The following is a 6,475-nucleotide window of genomic DNA, read 5'->3' on the forward strand; positions in this document are numbered from 1 at the left end:
ATCTAGAATGGTCTTTATGTTTATAAAATCTAACTTCATTTTCTCCACTTGACAAGAAATATATATATATAAGGCGTATTCCAAAGTAAGGACCACATGATGATTAAAAAAAGGAGAACGGAATTTATTGCCAGAAATAGGTGCCTACAGAGCTATTTCACGTTTCCACATAACCAGTATGCCGTTCCAAACACTTTTTGTAACGCTGCACAATTTTCCGCAAAGACGTTTGCTGTCTCGGATTGGAGCTAGTTAACAACGACAGTCTTGAGATCCTCTTCATTTTCAAACCGTTATCCACCAAGCCACAGTTTCAAATGCAAGAAGAGTAAATAATCGCTGAGGGCAAGGTCGAGACTGTATGGAGGATAGTTAAACAAGTCCCAACGAAAATCTTTAATCTTCTTCTTGACGACTGCAGTGGTATGAGGACGCACGTTGTCGTGCACGAGGATAATTCCAGACGACAGTTTCCCGCTGCGTCGATTTTGAATCACACGTCGCAGTTTGGTAAGCGCGTCACAGTATACGTCAGCTGTAACTGTTGTCCCACGTTGCAAGAAATCAACCAACAGGACGCCCTTGTCGTCCCAAAAGACGGTAGCCATCAGTTTGCGACTCGAGTGCGGCCATTGATTAAACTTTTTTGGTTTGGGAGAACCTGAATGGCACTACGACATGGATTGTTGTTTCGATTCGGCGTTGGTGTAGGGGAGACCGGGTCACGTTTTCTATAGGGGCACGTTTTCCGACTGGCTTTAGTTCTGAAAGGATCTGGTAGATCGCTCCTGCGGGTGGACTGGCTGAAGCAGCAATGCTTGGCACGCCATCTACGCAAGTTTCAGTTGAGTAGCTGTGTTGACGTAGGCAGGAGATCTTGTGAAATCATTTTTTCGAAAATGAGTAAAGTAGCAGGTCTGCATTAAAACTTAAAATAAATGTACTAGTGTTAAACGTACTGCTTTGACATTGCATGTACTAAAGATGGTGTTCTTCCTTTACGTAATGATGTGTTTGTTTTGCAAATAATATGCACCATTCTCGTCAAGGTTATGTTGAAGTTCAAAAATGGCGATGGGTAAGGTTTTCGAAATACGGGGCACGTATTCCAATATTTTTCCGGTCTCAGTCTGATTCTCTAATTTTAGTAGGACTATAACAAATGCATATAGGGCCTACTGTGTAAAGAAATCTCCGAAATAACAATGTATGGTACAAAATACGTAGCCCGTGACCAGGCACGCAGCCAGGGGGAACGTAAAAAAGGCTAATGTTATTCTATGCTGACATTTTTATTTATTTATTTATTTTTATTTTTTTTTGCAAAAATGACGTCCGAACTAGGGATGATATCGAGACGAGACGAGACTTTATACAGTCTCGGTCTCGTCTGGGTTGATAAGTAGCGGTCTCGGTCTCGTCTCGGTCAACAGATGCTTGTCTGGGTCTGTGTCTCAGTCTCGAAGGCCAAGTCTCGGTCTCGTCTCGAAAGTCTCGAAACAAATAGTGTGAAATTAAAATTGTGAAAGTGTTATTATCGTAAAGTATGTCGTTTCCGCTTCTTATTTTTTGCCTTCATTCTTGACTTAGAATTATATTATGATGTACCTCTTCGTAGTTAATTTGCTAGCGCTAAGGCTTTCCATGTGTGTGTTCCAGGTTCAATCATCAGCGGGTATAACATACCTGGGGCAAAACTCTAATAGTAACCCATATTTCACTTTCAGCAATAGACTCTGTCTCAAACACCTTTAGTACTGCCTATACAATTAAGCTCTATTAAATTAACTCCAGTACTATACAGTAGTTTATTTCATTCCTTTGAATCAGAATTGTTCAGTACCTCCTAACGAATAACAGAACACATAGCAGCACAAATGTATTAAATCAGACCGAAATTGAAATTTTACAATATCTCATTTATTATCCAATACATTCTGCTTTGACTGTCATTTTAAAAACATAATATAATGTTAATTATCTTAACAAATAGAGTAAATTATTACTACAATATATTTTGTTTCAAATTGATCAAATGCTTTATTACCGTTTCGCATCCCAGTGTTTAATTGACACTTTAAAACAGGAACTTCCTTAACCTTGTGGTGGGAGCTACGGTACTCATCTTTGCTATCTGTGGTCTCGGGTTGGATCACCAAACAAATTAGATTCAAAGTCCGATGTTTCGTATAGTTCGCGTCTCACTTTAAGTACATTCTGTTTCTTATACAAGTTCATACGGTCGTAATGTATTACATAAGCATATATCCAGTGCCGTAACATAGATTAAGCTTATTCCTGAGCTCTCAGCGGTGCATGTGATCTTTATTCGAGAAAACTAATCGTGCGCTCATGTTGAAATTTTATATTGACTGAAAATTACTTGGGAAACTTATTAGGTGCATTGTGCTGCCACCTATTGCCATGTACTCATTATCAGTGACCTCAGTAGTCATTAGACATCGTGAGAAAGCAGAATGGGGCAGAACTCACGGACTTCGAACGATGTCAGGTAATTGGGTGTCACTTGTGACAGAAGTCTGTACGCGAGATTTCCACACTCCTACCTAAACATCCCTAGGTCCACTGCGTCTGATGTGATAGTGAAGTGAAAACATGGAGGGACACGTACAGCACGAAAGCGTACAGGCCGACCTCTTCTGTTGAAGAGGGTCGTAAAGTGTAATAGGCAGACATCTATCCAGACCATCACACAGGAATTCCAAACTGCATCAGAATCCACTCCAAGTACTATGACAGTTAGGCGTAAGGTGAGAAAACTTGGATTTCATGGTCGAGCGGCTGCTCATAAGCCACACATCTCGCAGGTAAATGCCAAATGACGCCTCGCTTGGTGTAAGGAGCGTAAATTGGACGATTGAACAGTGGAAAAACGTTGTGTGGAGTGACGAATCACGGTACACAATGTGGCAATCCGATGTCAGGGTGTGGGTATGGCGAATGCCCGGTGAACGTCATCTGTCAGCGTGTGTAGTGCCAACAGTAAAATTCGGAGGTAGTGGTGTTATGGTGTGCTCATGTTTTTCTTGAAGGAGGCTTGCACCCCTTGTTGTTTTGCGTGGCACTCTCACAGCGCATACCTACGTTGATGTTTTAAGCACCTTCTTGCTTCCCACTGTTGAAGAGCAATTCGGGGATGGCGATTGCATCTTTCAACACGATCGAGCACCTGTTCATACTGCACGGTCTGTGACGGAGTGGCTACATGACCATAACATCCCTGTAATGGACTGACCTAAACACAGTCCTGACTTGAATCCTATAGAACACCTTTGGGATGTTTTGGAACGCCAACTTAGTGCTAGGCCTCACCGACCTACATCGATACCTCTCCTCAGTTTAGCACTCCGTGCAGAATGGGCTGCCATTCCCCAAAAACCCTTCCAGCACCTGATTGAAAGTATGCCTGCGAGAGTGGAAGCTATCATCAAGGCTAAGGGTGGGCCAACATCATATTAAATTCCAGCAGTACCGATGGAGGGCGCCACGAACTTGTAAGTCATTTTCAGCCAGGTGTCCGGATACTTTTGATCACATAGTGTATTATATAAGTATATAGATAATTCGAGCTATATGTATCTATTTTCTCTGTCCCGGCAAAACAAGTGATTCTTAACTTTCTAGTTTTCTTTTCTATTAATTTTCGTAGTTTTGCTGCAATATGAAGAATCAGAAATATTTTTTTCGCTGTACGAATTTCGTTAAATTGTAGATTCGTTTTTACCCTACCTTACCTAGTAAAAGTTACGCACACACACACACACACACACACATATATATATATATATATATATATATATATATATATATATATATATATATATATATATATATATATATATATATATATATATATATATATATATACTAAGTAGTTACAAGTAATAGGATGCTTTTAGACTTACATTACTACACCAGTAGAAAGAACGTAGTCTATTATAAAAGTATTGTTAAATCAATTTCGACCAAAAATTGACCTAGCATAGTCTACCTCTAAAATACATCTATATATCTAAAAATTGACGTAGCATAGTCTACCTCTAAAATTCATCTATCTATCTAATATAATTAGATAGATAGATGAATTTTAGAGGTAGACTATGCTAGGTCACTTTTTGGTCGAAATTGATTTAACAATACTTTTATAATAGACTACGTTCTTTCTACTGGTGTAATAATGTAAGTCTAAAAGCATCCTATTACTTGTAACTACTTAGTATAGTTTGAAAAACAGTACTATAGGTCTTACTTAAGGGACCGGTTTTTTGCTTCTGTAAAATTACGAAATTATGACTTGGTTTAGATTATCTCTGAGACCCAGATATAATAAAATCATACTCCCCAGTTGTTCTTGATTTCGTCAAACCTTCTTGTACAAGGACGTTTTCTAAGCTGTGTTTATCTGGTGGCATCCTGTCTAGAATTGTTTTTGTTCATCGATCATAATTTCTTGCTATATGTCCAGCACATTTTCCAGTCAATGTTAAAAATCATTTCATTAGCACCAGTCATTAGTTGCCAAATAATTCATTTCTACTGTGTATATTTGGCCTACAAATAGTTCAAATCCGCTACTTTTGGAGTACAGACACGCTAGTTTTTGATCTTCGAATCTGACAACACTGACTCATTGATTTAAATCAACACAATGAGAGGAACTCCATTTGGTCTAGTGGCTAGCACGCTTGACTTCGGTTCGCGTGGTCCCGAATTTTATTTCCGGTGAGGGTACAGTTGAACGACCGAAGTGTTCGGATTCCATTATAATCGTTAGCTCCACGCCTCCTTTAGACACCTTAGCATAATCGTGGGACATTAAACTAAAACAAACCAAACCAAAAATCAACATAATGTGTATTACTAACTGTAAGTCCTCGAATAATTGCATATAGCTATATGGTATGGATCGAGTTTGAAGTGGTTGGTGGTCAAACTAAAACAAGTGAAATGAAACCAGGCTGTAATTAGAACTTTTAATTAACCATGGTTTTGTGTACATCCCCTTAAGGCTTAGGGGAACAACTAGGGTTACTGAAAAGTTATCAATTACATTTAATTTCAGTTACAATTTGCATTTACGTGTATTGCTGGAACCAAAACTTTGACATTAACATTATAAAGACTACGAAAACATCGTCTTTTGAAAAGATTCTTGCTCCATAAAACAAATTACGAGTAATTTAAAAATATTTTGCAGTTTAACTACGTTATTTGCACAATATTTAGAATTATATTTAGCAATTTATTTAATTTGGCAACACTACTTAAAATAATGGAAGTGCGACTTGTAATTAAAACCACCAAAAACTATTGTTATAATGTTATAGAAGCAAACTAAAGCAACAATCATTATAAAAAATTAACACAAATACGTTATTTTAAGCAGCATAACAATCACTATTCATGTGTTGTCTATCTCTGGAACGGTTTAAACTAACAATTGTTGTAAATAACGTGATTACTTAAGTATTTTGGAAGCATCTACATGATGAGACGTGATATGTCAGCACGTTTTCGAAGTAAAGTCTTTAGAAAAAGTTAAATTTTTCATTCCTTGTAACTTTGATCCTACATTCATTTGAAATACATTATACCATGATCATAGTATTTGACGCTAAGATACAAATGATGCACACTGCACCGTCTATGCCATTTGAGCTATTAGAGATCTCCAAAATGTTGATGTAGGTGATACTGTACACTGAATAATGTATGTGGTATTGTGATTTTATTTAATATCTAAATTAGAAATAGGTAATATCTTACATAGTGCAATTTGAGAAAATACAACTTTATTTTGCGTTGGCAACACTTCTTGTTTATCTAGTGGTATTGCAGAGTATCTAGAAGAATTTTCCCTTAGAGAGAGAGAGAGAGAGAGAGAGAGAGAGAGAGAGAGAGAGAGAGAGAGAGAGAGAGAGAGAGAGAGAGAGAGAGAAGATTATATACAACAGCAGTGGATTTTGTTTTGAGAGAGGCTTGAGGAACGGGTAAGAAACATTTGTGTTGTACGTACAATGCGAAAAAGTAATCACAAATTTAATTCAGGAGGGGCTTGAACTCGACACCTACCCCTAAATACGCCACTGTACATCAGTCAACCGTTCCCATATTATCTCACGCAGCAACAAAACAAATTTTGAGTAAAGGCAAAATAGCTGTCAATATCCGAGACGAGACCGAGACTTTCGAGACTGACCGAGGTCTCGGTCTCGTCTTGGTATGTAAAACTCCGTCTCGGTCTCATCACGGTATATAAAAGTCCGTCTCGGTCTCGGTACCATCCCTAGTCCGAACATCCCCCTCGAAATATCGAAGCTGCTATGGCCCTATCCCTCCCCCCAAAACAATACTGAATACGTGCTTGCCATTGACTATATAGTCTATTGTGTAAAAAACTTTAATTCGAGTGATGAAGATGATGAAGATTGTTTATGCATTTATTGCTTTGATC

The sequence above is a fragment of the Thermobia domestica genome, chromosome 1, assembly GCF_964235325.1.
Source record: "Thermobia domestica chromosome 1, izTheDome1.hap1.1, whole genome shotgun sequence".
In the NCBI taxonomy this organism is placed as follows: Eukaryota; Metazoa; Arthropoda; class Insecta; order Zygentoma; family Lepismatidae; genus Thermobia; species Thermobia domestica.